Source organism: Notothenia rossii, assembly GCF_949606895.1.
Source record: "Notothenia rossii genome assembly, chromosome: 6".
NCBI lineage: Eukaryota > Metazoa > Chordata > Actinopteri > Perciformes > Nototheniidae > Notothenia > Notothenia rossii.
Window position 1 is genome coordinate 24003440 of NC_136909.1, and position 21748 is coordinate 24025187.

Sequence of the window (21748 nt, forward strand, 5' to 3'; positions counted from 1 at the left end):
TGAGTGTGTGTTTATGTTGCTCTGTCTGTAGTGGAGTCTGTGCAGTGTGCAGGGTCATACTGTTTAGTATGTCGGAATAAGTAAAAAAAGTAATAGTGCTATATAGTATGAGGGAAAAGGTCCAAAAAAGGTCAACTTTATTGTCAATCTTCGTGTGTGTGATACATATACAGCTCAAAGTGCTGCAAAAATGTATACAGTACATACATACAAACCTATGCACCAGTACTCATTTGTAGTATAGTATGTCGAAAAAAGCTAATTAAAGTACTTCATTTAGTTAAATATAAGAAGAAATTATGTTCAAAAGAAAAACATACACAAATGTTGAGACTCTTGTATATATAAAAAAATTAAACACAAATACATTCATAATGTAACAGATAATCTAAAAAAATATATAATCATCAAACCTGTTAAACTAATACAGGGTTGCTTTTTCACAAACCAGTCAGCTGGAATCACTGATAGATCGACCCAATAAACCAATTCATGCAGCTGACGTTAGTTTATTTAGCTAGCTACCTGCACCTGACTTAATCTGCCAGCAATGTTCATCGTGTCAAATGTCAAACTGCTTTTGACAGTTTTACATTTTCCCTGATTTCTCTGTCTGAAATCAGGGACTGATTGTTTGAAAAGAATATACCAAGAAATTAAGTAGTAGTGGTAACACTGTCATTGTTTATATATGGCAAAGTGCTGAGGGTGGCTCGACTGGATACACTGTTGGAGGCGACCCTAAACATGTAAATACGAACTATTAAAAGTTGTAATTCCACCGTTTGGCCACTACAAACATTTGATATATGGCTTGGTGCTGACAGGCATAGCAACAGTAACTAAGTGGGACTGGCCTTGGTAAGTTCAACAGGGGACTCTAGACTCATGACATCAATAATTCTATATTTCTAAATCCAGACTCTGACAGTGTGTCTGTGAGATTCTCCCTCTCATTGTGGTGTGTGTGTGTGTGTGTGTGTGTGTGTGTGTGTGTGTGTGTGTGTGTGTGTGTGTGTGTGTGTGTGTGTGTGTGTGTGTGTGTGTGTGTCCTTTACATGAATGCCTCTAATCCCTTACTCCAAGGATATAACATCTTCCAGGGGAGATGCATAGCTTATTGTAGCTCTAAACCCGCCCCGATAGACTGTTCTCCACATTGAACTCGAAAATAATAGAATAAAAACTGGATTAAATCTGTCCAGCATTATCACTTTTGTTGAGTATTATAATGGTTTACAATACCAAACATTTGCTACATCAACATACTGAATATCATTTTTTTTTTTTTTATATTTACATTTTCGGTCAAAAAGCACAACGTCCCTACCCTGCTGAGGACCTTTGTGGTTAAACAGCCGGCAACAATCATTCAATTGAACATTATGTCTTGCACTCGACAATATCTGCTCCACTTCATATTAAGGTACGGTAATTAGATCTTGCAGTAATCTGGACGTTGGCCAAACTTCATTGCAGAACAGACATTATTGCCTTGCTCAAACATAAAAGCACACTAGAGACATTTTATCCTTGTAGGAAGCACATTAACACATACCAAATAGCTGCACTAAATGTACCTTAAAAGGCATTTAGGTGACCTTGTTGGGAAGTGGGGAGACCTTAAAAGGTGTAAACAATGAAATAGGCCTCTATGCTGCTGCTGCTGCCGCTGCTGTTGAGTCATGAAGCCTGGCAGTCACAGTGCAAATACTAATGTAACATTCTAAAGGGCTAAAATGGAGAAAGGGACTTAAATAAGGTCATTTTCTAGAAAAACTGAGCACAACTAAGCACATTACACACAGTACAATGTAGCCAATTATTGTGTATGTATAGTTACGTATGTGTACCTTTCTGAGAAATATCATATACAGTCATATAAAGACCCTCACCAAAATTCCAAATGTATGTCACTTCTTATAATCCATTAGCAAAAAAGATGCATTTATTTCCTTTAACTTTAACCAGGAATCCATTAAGTTGTCCTGGTTATGTGAGAGTTCATCGAACACTGTTGGGGTGATAACAACATATTTTTGTGTGATTTCCAGCTGACGAAAGCATGCATCACTCAGCCCGAGCTTCTCAGAACTCAAGAAGAATCCAGCGGAAGATTCTCAGCAAAGATTCATAGAAACGAGGGCGAGAGTAACTCTCTTTCACGCTTTGAAAAAAAGCCTTGGGCTGTGAAGAAGCAGCGAGGGGAGTATACCTTTGAGACGTCAGATGGCAGAGTGAGCAAGAAAAAGAGCCAAGCCTTGTTCTACCGTTTTAAGCCCTGCGCTGCACACATAGACGAATGAGCAGGGGAGAAATTGGGAGAAGGAATAAGGGCAAGACGGTGTAAATTTGGAGCACAAACGGCTTAAGGGGGCACTGTGCATGCATCCCTGTGGCCCTGCACACACATACAGTACAGTATGCACAGGCTTAAGAGGAGGCTGAGGAGAATGATTGGCGAGGGGATCAAAACAAAGCCCCTGGGTGATGTTGGAGGGGAGCTCAGGGAAGGGGATGGAAGTTAGCTCCTCATCTGCTGTCACATGCACTTTCAGGCGTGCACACACTCACACACAAATTCAAAAAGTCTAAGAGCATAATGACCATAAGAGAAGGAAAGATAACCCAAAAGAGACACACACCACCAAGAGAGAAAAGTCAAACTCACGTACATTCATGCACATTCACACACTCACACATTCACAGCATAAGGCTCTAACTGGCTGATATTGCCCTGAGTGCATGGAGAATCCTGTGAAACTGTGTCTGTGTGGAGAAACGTACTTTCAGTGGCCAGGAGAAAACACCCTTAGAAAGTTGAGAGAAGATGCCAATCAACTTTACACAACAGAAATCTGTGACCTGGTTTCTCACCGCCTCTTTGAGAGGAGAAAATCACAACACAGACAAATCCAATTACCTTGGTATCAGGGCATTCCAACATTTTCTGTAAACACGACGGCTATTTTCATAGTCACAGTTCAAAGCTAGAGTTGGCCTCATCGGAAGAACATATGGGTGTATACCGTGTGTGAGTTGAATTTGCAAAGGGCTTGAGTGTTATGCATCCTCCCTCCAACAACGTAGGTGCAGCAAGTAGAAGGAAAATGTGGTGATCATTTAACAATAATCAAAAAGTCAGAGTTTATGGGAGTGCCGCTCCCATTAATGGTGTCATCCTGTGAGGAGCCCAGAGTCACAACTGGGTGCAATGTTATAAATTGTAAATGTCATGTGATTTATAATTGTGCATATGTTGTTAATTTTGCAAAGGACAAACCAAAGAGTGAGTTTGAGTATAAACAACTCCCTCCAGAATCCGTGAACAGTAGCAGTGAATACAGAGCTGATTTTGAACAAATGTGAGTGACTTTAACACTATGAATTAAATGATTCACGTAAGATGCAAGTTGTCAGCTTCTTTTGAGAAAATGTCTGTTTTCTGTTGATACAGTATACACTGTATGTTTGACCTTGAATATTGCAAAGTAGTCTAAAGGTGCCAGTTTGATTTGAATGAAGGGTTTGTCTAGTGGTTTAACAGCATCTAATTTCCCTGCAAACAACTCTCACATGAACAATCCCTGAAGAGTCCCTGAAGTCATAAGACGTGAGAGGAGGAGGAGGTCAGAAGTGTAGTGTGGTGAGTCTCACCCCCCACCCCCCCTGCCTCTCAGGCCACGGTGACAGGGGACAGGAGTGAAAACATGCCCGAGTCAAAGCTCCCACACACTTGTTAATTTGCCGACAGGGTTTTATCTCTTTTCTCTGAACAAGGGAATAGACTTTGTCATCTTGTTGTGCTTCTCCGCTCTGTAATCTAACATCTTACTTCACTTAACACAGATGCTATTTTATGCTTGGGCTGCATGGCTTATTTTCGTCCTGTCATTTTGTTTATTTCATAAAATTGGTCATTGTATATTTATTGTGTCCAGACCTTCCATGCTGTTGCCCTCACCATTGCATCGAAGACGTTTTTTTTTCTCCAAAAGCTATTAGATTAACACAAGCATGGAAAATGTATGAGCATGCCATCAGCCACAGAGATTCATGGAGATTCATGAATGTTTACTTTTGACTCCTCTCCTTAAGTGACGGTGGTTCCGGAGAGGAGACGGAACCGAATGGATGAGGTCGAAATATAGTTGTGTTTTTTTAAATAACATAATATTTGGTTTACAAAGTGGTTTCCGCAAAACCTCCATTACAGTATGTTTAAGGCCATTTAAGGACAGACATTTTAAATAGATTAATCAATTCACCCAACAAAGGTAAAAGTAGTCATACAATTTGAAATTGTAAACAGGCACCTTACCGGACACTTTAGCATCTCTGTGAGGCTGTACTTTTGGCACAGTGATGCTTTGAGCTAAATACAAAATGTCAGCATGCTAACATAAATTATTGATGATGCTCACATGCTGAGGTTTGGCAGGTGTAACATTTACCATGTTATTATAGCCAACATGCATGCAATATAATGCTAATTAGCACTAAACCCAAAGTGTATCTGAGGCTGATGGGAATGTTAGTTTTGTAGGTGATTGATCAAAAAACTAATTATTGGATAAACAAAACGTTAACCTCACAAACATACTATAATAGTGGTTAAAGAATGGGACCATGAATATCTACAGTTTGTGCTACTAGAGATAGTAAAAGGCATTTTTGGCAAAGGGAAAAGCCATCCTACATGCCTGTCTAAAACTAACTTTTCTTTATTTTCTGCTGTTGAATGAAAACTAAATTAAAAAGATATTACAATTAAAAGTCAAAGAGATAGAAGAATCTGAATGAATTCACCTTGTTATATATAATGAAAAATGGACCCACATTTGAAAAATGAAAACATGTCAACGTCCTGCAGATAACCATCAACCATCCATCTGACATGCTGGTCATTCAACACGGACCTTAACTGTGAAGACATGGCGCCTGATGGCTGCTGATAACTGTTGTCATGGGGGGTTGTTTGGGCTTGTCAGACACAAAAGTGAGTTAGATTGTGCTTCTCTTTCAGCAGCCCTACCCTGAGAACAAGGACATCTAAGTGAGATCACAGAGAGATGTGTAAGCATGTTTTATAATGTTACCCTGACAATAGTGAAGTGGGTCAGTTCACCTGGCATCAACTTTTCTATCTAATTGGTTTAGTGACAATCATGAGTCCTGTGGTCAATTAGGATAGCTTACAAGCTTGAAGAGAAAAACTGTCTGACCTCGAGAAATCTAACAACTGTTTTCTAAGGAGATTTTCCTGAAGTTTGACAATAGTTTCTCAATCTCCATAATTCCTTTGTCTCCATATTCACTTTCCAATTAAACACATCAAAAAGGACAGCCTTGACACTGAGACGGAAAGTGGTGTAGGGAGTACATGCATACATCTACAGCATAGGCAGGTGGAATAGATTTTAAATACTTTGCATATTATTTCGTTTGCTTGTAATGTAGCCAGATTTCTTGGTGCAAAGAAAAACATCCGTACACTTTTCTGCAAGAATGGACCAAGAAGGTTTCATTATTTTCAGTTTACATTAGAGCAAAAGTGTCCTCAGCAGCACACATTTTTCATCTCAGTTAGAGCTAATGGAAGAGACAAGCAGTCCACTGGCTTTGTGTATGAAAACAGCAACAAGAGCAAGAAAAAGATCACGGTATGTGGGAAGAACGGATGCTTGTGTAACATCTTTGCCTCGGACAGAGTCAGCCTCGGACTGACGACCAAGGTTGAAACACGCCCACGTGAGTAGTGGAGAGGTCACCAAATGTTATTTTCCTCAAAATAATCTTAAGGTGTAAATCTGCTAAATGTATGAGAACAAAATAAGTTAGATATTATATATTGGCAGGTAATACAATATATTGTAGGTACTAAGAAGATGGCTATAAAAGGCTGCATTATGGGGTAAATGCTGCAGAATACCCAGGCTCAGTTCTCTGCTATTATCAGAAAATACTGTGTGTGCATAAACAGAGAATTTCTTTGGTCTGAATGTTTGTGCACATAAAAGCAAAATGATGTGTTAGAATATGAAATGATTGTCTCCACATTCCAAATGATTGATGCCTTAAAGTATGACACACTGATCATTGTATATTCTTTTTAAGTATATGTGCATGAGACAGTTTTAGTGTGTGTCACTCAGCTGTTTTCTTGAAGCAGAGGCCTGTGTAAGCACTTCCCCTCTGCCAGATGAGCCCCCTCCCATATCTTCACACTCACAGCCTCTCTGTGGTATCAGCAAAGCATTCAGTGTGTGTATGCAGGCGTGGCTGTGTGTAGTGGTGGCCGTCGTCCTAAACTGCACTTCTGATATAAAAAAGGGGTATATTACTGAGCCACAGATGTGGCCACTGAAAGCAGTCTCTCTACTCCCCAGAGAAATAGTTTTAGAAAATCCTGCAGAGTATACTGCCGCACTAAGAAATGTGAGAAGAAGCTGGCTAAGCAGCTGGTAGCAGGTGTAGAGAGGGTAAAGGCAGGTTATAGAGAGACCCATTTAACAACACATTACTGAGCTGCCCCTTATGAGAAAAACATTAATAATGACTTTTTTTGATCACACCTTCCCTTCAAAAAGATGCAGCCCTAAAGTGCTCTGGATTAAAGGATTATAAGGTGACTTTAAAGGAACACCAGAACCACAATTATTACACATTTACAATGAGCTAAAGCAGTTATTGTAAAAAAGTTTAAGAGTGTCGTACTAGTTACTGAACAAAAGGAACCATTTACTGCTGTTTTCAAATGTTACGTTTTTTTTATTTATCATGCTTGCCATCTTCAGAGACAGGTAGAGGTATAAAAGCCAAGCCAGTATCACACTGCAGGTTTGCAGTCATTTTATTGCACAATTGTTTGTGTCTTAAACTCTTCAGTGTGTACTTTAAAGGGCCCATGGGAACAGGCAACACACATGTCTTTAGGCTATACAGGATATGGTACATTGGTTCATGGTATACATGTCCCTATAAAAATAGACATTGAGTTAATAAACAGACTGGATGTGCCGCAGGCGTAAACTGCCTGTGAGATAGCTCAACACTCAGTGAGAGATAGTCTGAGGGTTCATTTCGCCTTAATGAATTACTTGCTGTACATTATCCCGCATTGGCTATTTACTAAAGGAAGCTATAATTAGACACAAAATATTGATTTATAAACATTATCCCTTACTGGATGTGTTCATTATACTGGGTTTCAAGTTCAAAATCAAGTTTATTGTCATATTTAATACTATAAGACCTTGAAATACATCGAAAGGCATCTGCCATAGCCCGCTCATCTACAAATAAGATCCTGGATATTCAACAGCACTGCGTGTCATTCAAAGTGCTTCTGCATTATTTAAAGTGTATCATTTTGGTGTTTTTCGCATATTGTCTTACATTTAGTTTGCTTCTAACTTTGTTCCATATGTCAATTTAATTCAAAGGGTAATTTCCCATTATGAGTTAGAAGTTAGAATTTGTTAACACGTTGTAATCTAGCTGCAAAATCTGGGACAGAGCCGGGAGGCCAATAAGGAAGTGCCACAAACTGCAGTTCATCTATTGACCAATAGGCGATGAGTGCAGAAAGGATGAATTTCCATAGAACCCAATGTTAAAATGCCCAACTTTACAGCAGAAATAAACATGTTTACCCTGGATGCAATACAAATTATTTGGGATATAGTTAGATTCCACATTAATGATTGTTAATTGTTGAGTGAATTGTTTTATAACGCGAACCTTTTATTTATATTAGGTCTTAACGTTTTTGTATAAATTAGGGCGTGGTCAATTTGATGGACAGGTACGTGCCTCACTGTCAGCTAACAGTAACTTGTCCACTCTGCTAGGCTACAACAACGTTAGCTAGTTGTAGTTACTGTACTTGACCGTTTAGCACGACGTGTTCGTGGTGATTGTGCCTTTTAGGGAATGTTGTTACAAATACAAAACAATTAAAATGTTGTGCTGTGCAGTTGAATGTATTTAATTGAAACAGAACTTCCAAGAAGTCTAAAATGATAATATCATGTATGTTAACCCCGTTAGCAGATGTTTGTGTGCTTGTTAGCTTAGCTTGTTATAGCTTATTAGGCAGCTAAGGACGTAACCCTTTATACATGTATATATTAGGGCCGGGACTCGATTAAAAAAATTAATCTAATTAATTAGAGGCTTTGTAATTAATTAATCGAAATTAATCGCATTTTTAATCACATATAAATATTTGACCTGAGAACAGTGAGAAGCAATATTTTTCACATGGATTTTAGCATATCATTGAATAATGACTGAATACATAAGCTTAAGCAACAAAACATTGTTTATTTTTTTCAAGGTGGTACTTAACCAAGACCAACAGAAAAGTGCAATTTTTGCCATAAAGTGTAGCAATAGCATATTTAGGAATATAGTACATTTCAGAGATTCAGGTAGCCTATAGGTAGGTAGACCTTCTGTAAACTATAACACTTTGTTTTTTAAGTAAAACACAATACTTTCAAGTACATTCAGAACATTGGAAACCCTGACTATTAGAAAACATCTCTCTGTTGCTTCAGAGGCCATAACAGACTTTGTTGATTTACCAACAGTTGATTTAAAAAATCTAATCAATTTCAGTCCAACTCTCTCAATAACCTTGGCCAAAACAATAAACAGTTCAACATAAAGTGCCAGTTACTCCAACAATGTAATAAATAGTTCAACATAAAGTGTACCATTTAAAATAAAATAAAAAAGTGCCAGTGATTGACCTCAATCCCTCCTATTCTTCCAATATCCTGATGAAAAATAAAATCTCTCTGTTGCATAGGCCACTGTTTGATCAACGCAAATTGGGTGTGGGTCCTTGTACTCCGAGTCGGGCTAACGTCCACGCTAGCTTCCACGCTAGCTTCCACGCTAGCTGCTATATGTTTTGCATTGAGGTGATACTTGAGGCTTGATGTGCTGCGGTGATATGCAAATTCCTTTTTGCATAATTTGCAAACAACCGTGCTCTTATTGTCGCTTCCATCCGTCCGTTTTTTAAAACAAAATGTCCCATCCACGGGCCAACCAAAGCGGTCTCATCAGCTTCTTCGTTCATGTTTGACTATTGTTCACTGTGGTTTGTTGTTGTCTGAAGTAATGAACGTTAGTTGGTGCTCCAGTATAATCGGTACCCCTGAAACTCATCCAGTGAGAAAGATTCCGCGGTGCAAAAATAAGTGCGATTAAAATGCGTTAATTTTTTTAACGCGTTAATTTTTGTGTAATTAATTCATCTTAATTAACGCATTAAAGTCCCGGCCCTAGTATATATACATAGCCTATGCAGTTGCAACTTGCATGTATACTGAATATACAACGAAAAGCACATTTCCCATTATAACATACATTATTTCTTACCACAGTTCGGTATTCTGATTCTGATATGGCTTTCAAAGAGCACCATCACTACATTGCCCAATGTTGGCATCTTACATTAGTTTATATGTGTGTGTGTGTGTGTGTGTGTGTGTGTGTGTGTGTGTGTGTGTGTGTGTGTGTGTGTGTGTGTGTGTGTGTGTGTGTGTGTGTGTGTGTGTGTGTGTCTGTGAGTGTGTGTGTGTGTGTGTGTGTGTGTGACCTTGAACAACCGCCTGGCTGTAAGTCACAGCTGTGAGCTGATGGATGGTACACAGCTCTTCATCCCAGATATGAGAGCAGAGGACACAGAGCCAGCTCAGACAGGGGGACACGTGTGCACACACACACACACACACACACACACACACACACACACACACACACACACACACACACACACACACACACACACACACACACACACACACACACACACACACACACACTCACACACACACACACACACACACACTCTCTCTGTCCTTGCATGTCCATCCTCATGACACACACAGCACTTCTGAACATCACTGAATCCTGACTTGGCGAAACAGAACACGTGTCAAAACTAATTCACTTATTAAGTTACAGAGAATCTAAATCATGCAAATTTGAGTTGAAGGAAAACACCACTGGGATGTCCCTTTGGCAAATGTATGTATGCCCCAGGAACATCAAAGGTCATGGGTTTAAATGTGGTTAACGATGTATGTCTTTCCCTGTTTCCCATGTGTGCTCTCTTTCCCGACCATATGTTGGGTAACAAAGCATAAAAACAGCTGTGGAAAAGTAGATGTGTCATACTTTGACACATAGAACTACTCATAGCTGCACACTTTTTGTGGGGTTATGAGTACGTTCACTATGTAGTCCTTATTCTTGAGTATTTCCAAGAGCAACCACTTTCTAGTGGACACTAAACATCAATAAATCTCGGTTGAATAATTGATTATTTAATCAAGGTCGATTTTCAAATTGCATACAAACTAAGACATGGTTGAAGATAGTTTGCCCTCAGTCTGAAAAATGAATTGTTTATCATCATGTCTGTCCAATTAATGTACCTTTTGCAGCTGAGGCTTTGTGAGGAGGTTGGCTAATTTCTGCTATCCGGGCCTCGGCAGAGAGGATGGTCGAACACTGAGCCAGAGCAGGACTGGCCATCTGCAGAGTTTTTGTGAGGCTGGTCAAATAGTCGGGCTGTATTCACAAACACTGATATAAAATTAACCCAAAATGTTTCATGCTGAGGGATAGTGCAGCTTTAGGCCTCACCTAAAGAGTCCAGCATAGTTTGCAGCACTTTTTAAAGATTTATGAATGAACATTTTAACTTTCCAGCTTCAATAAATGAGCATTTCCTCTAAAAGGAAGGAAAAAGGACGAAACAACACTATATCAATTTCACATTAACTCTTTAAATAGGTTCAGTACCTTCAAGCTGTTATAATTGTCAATTTCAAAGGAAAACATACAGTATGTCAAGTTGGATTCAAGCACTAAAATAGTTTCCACTTAATCATATATTTATTTATCGAACTGCCTGGATTGTGAGTGCACTTATAATGTACTCCATTTGGACAATTTAAAACATAATGAAGTATGTTCTAAAAATAAAAGTTGCTGTTTCCATCTCACACGCGGGTTCACCTTCATCCCTGCCAGTGCTGTGGTTGTGTGGTCCTCGGTGGGACACACACACCCTGCTGTTGTTGCCATGATGCTGCTACTCTATATTTAATTCAGACCACACAACTCTGTGTTGATAATAATTGCACGGATAGCCTGAAGCCATAATCACATGATGTGTGACGAGGTGAAGGTAAAGAACAGGCCATCTGCTTGTGTGCGGCTGAGCCAACACACACACACACACACACACACACACACACACACACACACACACACACACACACACACACACACACACACACACACACACACACACACACACACACACACACACACACACACACACACACACATTATCAAAAATCAATGTACACCCAGACAACAAGCAGCATAATCCTGATTTAATCTGTATCTGTAACTCATTTAAAGGTTCCATGTCATGGCCATTTCTACTGATCATAATTCCATTGTTGAGGTATACTAAAATAGATTTATATTGTGCAATTTTTCAAACTCACATTGGTTTCTCATACAGCATCTCTGTAAAGTATATGTATTCACCGGTATGCACTCTCTGTCCTAAACGGCTTGTTGGAGCTCCTGCCCCCCCCCCCCCCACCCCCCTCCCTGTGAGCCCAGTGTGCTCTGATTGGTCGCGACGTTGAGGCTCGTTGCTGCGAGGAGCAGACAGGCGTCCGTGTCGGCGATACAGCGAGAACAGGCGAAACTCATCCTGAGCACACACAAACACTCACAGCCGTAGTAAAAACAACAAGTGTGGCTTGATATTGAGTAAGAAAAGGGTTTATAACGCTGTGAGAATGGGTCGGCGGAGAGCATTTCTCCGCGATCCCAACGTAGTAGCCCGAAAAACGTTTACCCATTTAAACAGTCGTGGTAAACATTTTAAACATCATAAATACACAAACAACAATGAATACTCAGGTTGTGTACCCGAATCTCCCGCTGGTCCAAACAAAGTAGGAACAGCATCGTTCTTCAGTGCCCTACGCTGTACATATCCGGAATGAATCGCTTAAAGGTTTGGGAAGCTTTGTTTCGTGAAAGGCTGGCAGAGGGCGTGGCCTCTGGGTATCCCCACTTCAAGAGTACCCAGGAAGTAAACAATGGAAAATGAGAAATCTCCAACGAGGCGTTTTGGGGCAGCATAGACTGTGTTAGAGCTTTACTCGCTACAGGGTGTACTTTGAGGGGTTTTGCCTCTGTGGACCGTTTACATGCATAAAAACCTTCATAACACACAAGGGGACGGGTAATAACCGGAAAAGCATGTCATGGGACCTTTCAAATGTAAATGACATTTGTATATACAATTTAAACAACATAAACAGTATGCAAACAACTTAAGCTGATGTTGCCAGTTACTTTTTGCATCAATATCATGCTTTCAGCTATATGAACTACACTCTCAAAAGCACCTTCATATAATATACTAGTATTCTTTATTTTATCAAATATAATCCTTTTAGGAAAAGTTGAATAACATTTCTTACAGAAAAACCATGCATACATTATTTTCAGCATTGGTCAATTTGAAAGATCTTGAAAAACAACCTCACAATAAGATTCAAGCCTAAAATGATAAATGTTGTTAATAACCAAACCAAAATGTTTGAACTCTAGAATATCCTTTACAATATGCATATGTAAATATTCAGTGACTGAGATAGCAGACAGTCTCTATCTGTCCTTCAATGCTCTTTTTTCTTGCCCTTCACCCTCCAACAGCATCTAGATACTTTCTTTCTTCCTCCCTCATTACCTTCCCCCACCAATGTTGCATCATCTTGCATCTTTGCTCCCCTCCACGCCCCTGCACCCTGCTATCAAATCCCTGCATCTCTCTCCTTCTCCTGCCTATCAGCTCAGCCACCAGCCTGTCACTTAAACCTTCGAGCTATGGGACACAGCTGCCGGATATCTGTAACCTCTATGCATTCACACACACAAAAACACACACACATGTGATGGTCCCCTGCTGCCTTTCTGGACTACAATCAGGGGGGTCTCAGCTGCATGTCTGGCCATCTTTTCTCTGAGGGATGAGGAGATCAGTCAATCCTCCAGGGCAATGGGTTTCTGCTGCTTGTGCATGTGTGTGTTTGTGAATTTTGCAGCATTAAAGGCATTCTTTTTTTAACCTAAACCAGTTGATTGGGGACAGCTTGTCTAATTAGGGACAAAAATTGTGTCCTCAATTTGTTGTCTCTGCAGCTACATTCAGTGCAAGCTAAATCAGTGTCGCTGCTGTCGGTGGACCTGTGGGACATCACATCAGTGAGGTTTGATCCCACCTCAGCCTCTCTGGCTGATTCAATATAGGGTGTGTGGAAGGTAATAAACACATCTCATGACCTTGCACTTTGCTCTTTTTACGGTACAGTGAGCTGGAAGAAGTTGAACTGCGTCATAGATCCGAATTGGTTGATATTCTTCTGTTTCATCGCTATTAGCCACACCTTGCTCATTTAAAGGTCCCATGTCATGCTTTTCCGGTTATTACCCGTCCCCTTGTGTGTTATGTAGCTTTTTCTGCATGTAAACGGCTGCAAAGTCACAAACCCTCAAGTACACCTTGTAGTGAGTAAAACTCTAACATAGAAAAGACCTGTCTATGCTGCCCAGAGGTCACGTTTTTTTTTACAATTACGGAAAGATCTGAAAGCAGTCTGTAATTTTGACGGATTAGAACAAACTCGGAACAGCAACAAAGCTTCCCCGCAGTGAGGCTCCGGTGTTATGCCGTGTTATGCATGCCCGCCAAAAAGGAAATGATACCGTTTCCAAACCTAACTTTGCCATAAAATCATTGAAATGTCTGGGAGTTTTTCAGCGCTAACAGTTCGCAATCGTGCGTTGTCGTCCCCCTCAACAGTTCACGAGCGTGCTCTCTCTCTCTATTCCCCCCCCCCCGTCAGAGTTGTGTACAGAGTAGACCGACGGGTAATAATGGATTTTGACAGACATTCTACGAAAAGGTCTAGCGCCACCTCTGATGCTGCCCCAGAACGCCTCGTTGGAGATTTTTATTTTCCCATTTTTTTCTTACTGAGTATAGTGACGTGACCTTGCCCAGGTCCAAATAGACCAATCCGTGGAGCTCCTCACACAAACACACTCACTCAGCCTTATCTTTTCTCAGCCGCGCTACTCCGCTGCGTTTCTCCGGCACACACTTTATCTTTTCTCAGCCTCGGCTCCTCGGATCTCCACTCACAGTTCGCCACACACTCACGTGTGTGTTTGCTCAGGCTAAGTTCCTCAGTGTCTCGCAGACCCCACGCAGCAACCAGGAAATGACACAAGTAATCCAGCTCACACTGTCCGCTCCTCGCAGCAACGAGCCCCGCAACGTCCCGCCAACACGTCACCCAGACCCCACACAGCATTCTCATCTGTTTCTCATTACCAAGCGGCAAACTGTGGGGAAGAGCCGGGACGCCAATACGGAAGTGCAACACAATGCAGTTCATATATTGGCCGATAGGGACTGACTGCAGAAAGGAGCAATTTCCATAGACCCCATGTTAAAATGCCAAACTTTACAACAGAAAAAAACATGTTTCTACTAGGGGTGTCAAAAAAATAATTAACGGCACTAATTATTTTTAACGCGATTAACGCATGTGTATTTTTTTTCCTGGGCCGCCCCGTAGTTTCAGAGCACATCGAGTTTAAAATACCATCTCCAAGCTGATGCTGACAGCCCCGCTCCTGCCGTCCGCTTGCGGCAGACCACACTTCCACGCTCACCGGCAGGCACCGACTGGCCATCGGAAGGACCGGGAGGGTGTGTGTATGTGTGGCGCGAGAGAGAGACCTTACGTGTATTGTTGTTGTTGTTAGCATCTGGTGCTAGCTAGCTGCGCTAACGGATATAAGGAGCTGTTTAAATGAAAACAGAGGAGTGACATTTCGCCGACAACTGCGCAGAGCACTTGACTTTATGCAGGAAGCCAGACACTGGGATATTGTGGGAAAAGTCAGCACACTCAGCACGGATAGTGCGCGCAACATGATTGCAGCGTCCAGGCAGCTCCCGTTCGAGCATATGCCTTGAGTTGCACATAGCTCCAACGATCCATCACACACACACACACACACACACACACACACACACACACACACACACACACACACACACACACACACGCACGCACGCACACACACACACACACACACACGCACGCACGCACGCACACACACACACACACACACACACACACACACACACACACACAAGCACCACACTTTGAATTGTATTATTGTATGAGAAAGGTTCCAGATTGAATTGAGGCGAATATTTGTAATGTTCAGAGGTTGTTGTGTTTAATATTAATAGTAGTTTCTACCCATGGATGCAATACATATTATTATGAATATAGTTAGATTCCACATTCATGATTATGGATCTGTGAGTGAATTGTTTTCTAACACGACAATTTTATTTATAATAGGTCTTAAAGCATTTGCATAAATTAGGTCGTGGTCACATTGAATGACGGTTCTGTCAAGTGACTGCTGCTGTTAGCTTCTTGTCTCTCTGCTAGCTGCTCCGTGAAGCTAGCTACTATGAGATTAGTTTTGTATCATAAAGATAAAGCAACACTTTCTCAGAATAAAGCAAAACTATGAGTTTAAAAGAAAAAAAACTAAGTCAAGCAAAATAAAATATATTTCAAAAATAAAACTATAAGTTGCAAACAAATCATTTGTGTAATCATGTAAACTACAAGTATTTTTTCTTTGTTTTAACATAGGTTTTTGTTTACAGTTCTTGTTTCTTGTTTCTTAATGATCAGACTTTTGCTCTCACTGCAGCTTTCTCGTTTATGCTCCCTCGTTTTTTGTTTGAGATTTTGACACAAACATCCCAGGTGGGCGGGACTTTCAGGGCTGTGTCCCCATTGGCTACTCAGTTTTTGAGTGACAGCCCACTACACCACAGATCATACAGTGCAACTCATGCAGCAAACTCCGGAGTCCACTCGGCCACATTAGTGTCGGTGTCTCCTGGGGAGTATCATGAACATATCGGACTTCTCTTATGGATTGCTGTGCATTATACTTGTGATGTGTAGTTCATACTTTATTCCAACTTTAAATATTTTAATACCTGAACACACTGTTGCTGTTAAATAATTTCCCAATTTGGGATTGATAAAGTGTCTGTCTATTTATTTTATAGATAAAAAAAACACATCTATGTATTTTCAAGCTAAAGGTGATACACAATATAAACTGTATACTATTATTTGTCAAAGACATGTTACATTTCAAAAGCATATATTGCTATGTTTAGGACAAACAATTAAAGACTGCTTTAATTTAACAAATTCTGCAATATAAAAGTGGCAGATTTGCTTTATTAAACAGACCAGACCTAGGCTGCATACCAACACAATTAGGAACATGCTCACATCTTACTATGTTGGTCTGAAGAGCTGAAGCATTCATACACAATGGATAAAACCGGTGTTGTTTCATTCTATATCCTGTGAGAAAATGATATACATTTAGCATTAAAAATTCGACATACTATTCCTAGCCTGAGGAAGATATGAATAATCAACAGATTTGAATGGAATCTCTAACATTTTCATGTGCACTAAAGACAAAAGAGTGATTATACAAATTACATTTATTGAAATTTGAACCAGAAGATGAAGTCTCAAAGAATGTTTTAAATAAAATGACATAAAACAAAAAGGTGGATAATAATAAAATATATTAAATGTATATGTAAAGACATTTGGTCAAATGAAAGGACACTGAGCAAGTGATAACAGTAACGCCAGTGTGGATGAAGCTGCTGCAGTTCTTTCTTCATGCCCCCCTCCGTGCTGTCCCCTCAGAGGAAGTGGGAAAACTGGATAAGACCTCTGGACGCCATGCTGTCTCAATGATCCACACTGTTAATATGAGAGGAAAATAAATGTTTTAGGAAATGAAAAATATGAAGTTAACAAATGAAACACAGCTCAGGGGCAGTCATGGACGGTAGGTTTTCCTACAAAGTTAACTCAGCCTCCATTGATTTTCATATCAAATTAGCGTGTTAATAAAATAAGCTATCATGGCTTATACTTGCATATCCAAACAGAATCATGAAAGCCTGTTGGTAGAGTCAGGCACGCCGCACACACGAGTCAGTTTGAGTGTGTGCGCCGGTGTCTGAACGCTCACTCACTGCTAGCTTTGTAGCTAACTGTTAGGCTACTTAGCTTGCATTGTTATGGATCTAAAGGTAGCAAAAGCTAACTTTCATAGCACAGCTTTACTTCTCACTTACCACAATAAAGAAAAAGACCGTATAGTACAGCACAAACAACACAAATGATCAATACTTACAAATATTTTCACTTGTAGTATTATAATAATTGAAATGCTGGTTCTTCTGCGGGTGTTCTATCCACGCTCAGGCAGCCACCGCACCGCAGCTGCCTGCACTGTACAATCGCTGGAGGACTGGGCTGTCACTCAAAAACTGAGTAGCCAATGGGGACGCACCCCTGAATGTCCCGCCCACCTGGGAGGTTTGTATCAGAATCTCAAACAAAAAATGAGGGAGCGCAAAAGAGAGCAAAAGTCTGATCATTGAGAAAGAAGAAACAAGAACTGCAAACAAAAACCTATGTTAAAACAAAGAAAAAATACTTATAGTTTACATGATTACACAAATGATTTGTTTGCAACTTATAGTTTTATTTTTGAAATGTATTTTATTTTGCTTGACTCAGTTTTTTTTTCTTTTGAACTCATAGTTTTGCTTTATTCTGAGAAAGTGTTGCTTTATCTTTATGATACAAAACTAATCCCATAGCTACAGGGACTCTGCCTGGTCAGTTCATCCAGGAAACACAACTTGAAGCCGGCCGTGGTTGCTTGTTCTTCATGCTTATATATCGGACTATTGTGACTCGCTTTGCGGTTAAAACAGACGGTGCATGAATGCGGTTTTGTGGTAAGTGAAATTTGAGTGCTTTATTTATGTGTTAATGATTTTAATCAGCTACGTAATGAATGTTAAGGCTTGGGTTAGCGTGTAAGCGAGTGGTAGCCACATCGGTGCTAACAATGCTAATCGTAGCCTCCAAGTTAAAATCATGTACCCTAACCCTAACCCTAACCCTGTATTTATAAAGGTTAAAACGAAATAGACAAGTGTTAAGCGTTAAGTGGGATAATACTATACAACAAACGGCTTCTGTTTGACCTTGATAAAATAAGTTCATCCTTGTAACTTAGAGAGATATTTTATTATGTAGGTAGGAACTGTATGCATCGCTAAGGTTAATTTAAATTGGCTATGCTCAAGTATGTAGACAAGCTAATGTCGAAGTAGTGTATGTGAAATCAACCTCACAATAAGATGTGTGTATATTACAATTAATGTCATATTTCAAGATGATTACTTAGATATTACAATATGGTTGGTTGAGCTGGAGTTCATTATTGAGCTTACACGTTAACATCAGTCATATCTGAAGAACAAACCCAAACCTTGTTGTTTTTATTAATTGCATTACCAAATGGGTATTGTTAAATATGTTCTTTATTCTCGCGTCCAGGAGAGAAGCTTTAAAATGAGACTAAATGGAGTCTCTGAAAAGATTCAAATGGGATACTTTAATTAAAAAAGGCGCGGTAGTGTTACAGACAGAATATTGTTCCGTCAGACAAACAGCTGTGATCTGGTTCTCCTGAGCAAGAAGACAGCGGATCTCTCCCCCGGCGCTGCTATATATATCCTCTGCTGGCTCCTCCCCGCCAGCCGGCTCACCTCGTCTCCAATGTCCGTTATTGCATTTAAACAGAGGATAGGTTCTTTTCACATTCAATATATGCTTAACACGCCGTTTCTCCTCATATTCTCTTTCATCACTTTTCATTTAACACATTCTAAACGCTGTAATCAATACTCTAAACAATACTTCTCGGCTCGTTTGGTTGCCGGTCATTCCGGATGTTGTCACATGCTACTCTCGTCTGTAAACAATAATGTATTCAAATAAACTGTACTTTCATTTAATATTCAACATGGTAGTATCTCGACATCTATCGTTGTAGTGTTAAATCAGTAGGTTCCGGTTTTCACCACACCAAGTCATTTCGCTCCTCAATTCACCTCTTTAGGAAATCGTATATTAGCCACATGCTACATGCTAACCGGAGATGTAGGATTTTCAGAATAAAAGCTTAACTGCTTGTGCACAAGAATTTCTGGTTTTTCAGTATAAAAGAGCGTTTAAACTGACGGTATGTTTAAGCTACATTATACCATCAAAACATTGATTTTAATTTCTAACAGTATCAAATAAACAGTAAGCATTGGTAACACAACTTCCAAAGTTACAGTAAAATAAAAAGGACCCTGACTCGGACAATACACAATCCAACATGTTCAACAGAAGAGAATCAGTCATATTGTTTGTACACATGGTACTTTACATATCTGTTTGTTTAAGGTGTCCAGGTGATGCAGACAGGCTGGACCAGAGAGTGAGAGACAGAACTGGACTACTCACAGCAGTGAACTTCAGCACAGGTACAAAGACTCTATTTTTCATACTGTACAAAGAATCAAGAAAGATATTGGTTTAAATAAATGAAGTATTGACTTTAATCCACTGATATACATTCCACTAAACAATACTAGATCACCTGGCTACACATCAGTTAAATTGAGGATTTTTTCTTTGCAAAAACTTACATTTAGATGTTAACAAGCAATATGATTTTGTCAGCTTTATAATTTAATGTATTAAAGGCAAAGATATTTAACACACAGTGAGAACTTCTACTATTTATCTCTCAACATTGTCTGTAAAAACATGGTAAAAGTTATTCTTTCAGTGAGACAACAGAGCAAGCTTCTACAGTTGCACTACGTTTTGATAACATTTAAATATTATTTTGATAATAACATATATTTCAATGTTGATGATCTTCATACTTTTCATTCATAATCTGATTGTCTTTGTAGCTCGCTGTTGAAATTTAAAAAAACATTACAATTACAAAATAATGATATCTACAGCCCCTAAACACACAAACACACCGCTTTCACAAATAACACACTTGTTCTGCAATAATAGTTTCCTGTAATTTTTGTTAGGGAAGGACATGCCTGAAAGACACGACATGTTCTCCTTCTCTGAGGGTCAAGAAGAACCTCCAAGAGGAAAATTAAAAGCTGATGCTATGAGATTTTAAGACCAGTACACAAATAAACTACTTTTATTGTAAAAACAGTCAGCTGATCGAATGCACCTATTTCCACATCTACACTCCATCAGCTGATTATCTCTATTTGCCTCGCTTTATGAGCTTCACCACTTCTGCCTTGTACCGCAGAGTTTGCAATCTTCAGTCAGATGTGAATGTGTAATCTAACATTTTTAAATAAAAAGCACATATGGACAGAAGGTGTAAAACTATTAAATGTATAAGTAAACACATTTAGTCAAATAAAGTGAAAGACTAGGCCTGTGCAGTTGGTATCAGCTTTGCCCAGCATGGGCTCCTCCATCAGGCCTGGTCCTCCTCGCAGAGGAAAGACCCTCAGTCCTCTCCGGCCAAACGAACAGACAGGACGTCCATCACACGGAGGTTTCTCCCTGAAGTCTCTGCAGTTTTCTGGACACCACGCTGTCTCAATCCGTCCACACTGAATATGAGAGGGGACAAATGAAAATAATAAATGCTTTAGACAATAAGAAACATAAAGTTGACTGTTGAGTTGCTCAATTTTTTTAGATTGTCAATACTATTACTGTATAACTAATATATCAGGTTAAGAGGAACATTCAAATAAAGATTGGTCTTTAAATACATGTTGTCTTTTGAATTGTTTGTCTAAAGTCAAGGATCTAGAACTGGTACTTAGTTTTAATGATAGTCTGGTTATTATGCTGTTTGGAGGAGGCCTCACAGGTAAGAGCACTAACTAGCTACCATCACATGTACCTTAGCTTGACTTAAATGTATTAAACGTATAATTAAGTGATATCAAAATATAAATAACTAATGTCATGCAAACATATTAATATTTGCTTGATTTCACTTTTCAATTTAGCACAATTGCATACAAACGTTAAGGGATTTTAAGATTCTGAAGTATTATGCTTAAAACTCAATAACTTAGATTATTATTTATAGTTTTGCTGAATAGTTTCATGTCCGCTTACCTTAGAAACGTAAAATGCCACGGCAGTGTGCAGATGGGGAGCATGTTAGCTTAGTTTGGTAGCTTCAGCTAGCTCTGGAACTTTCAGCTCGGTGGCAGCAGGTCCCGCCTCGGCTCCGCGTCTTTGCCCTTATTTGGAGCAGGCTGGAGAAGGCGGGAGTTGAACTCTGACGTCACTGTCGAGCCGTTAGTGGCCGACTCCGCCTACTAAGGGCTTCTCGACAACTCTGCAGAATCCTATGGGTGACGTCACGGACCCTAAGTCCATTTATATATACAGTCTATGGTCATTACTGGTGTCCTTTTCTGGTTGCTAACAAACGCCATTGTAACACATAAACACACATCAGAGCACACTGGGCTCATAGGGGGGGGGGGGGGGGGGGGGGGGGGGGCAGGAGCGCCAACAAGCCGTTTAGGACAGAGAGTGAATACACATACTATACAGAGATGATGTATGAGAAAACCAAAGTGATTTTGGAACATTGAACAATGTAAATCTATTATAGTATA

At 39.8% G+C, this 21748-nt stretch overlaps 1 long non-coding RNA gene across 1 annotated transcript; it reads right to left on the reverse strand.

Moving 5' to 3' along the window:
* Positions 1-19645: 19645 nt before the first annotated feature.
* LOC307045438 lies at positions 19646-21534 on the reverse strand. Its single transcript, XR_013809912.1, has 2 exons — positions 21237-21534; positions 19646-20716 (listed from the first exon to the last, which is right to left on the reverse strand). It is a non-coding gene; the product is annotated as an uncharacterized lncRNA (long non-coding RNA).
* Between the last annotated feature and the right edge of the window lie 214 nt (positions 21535-21748).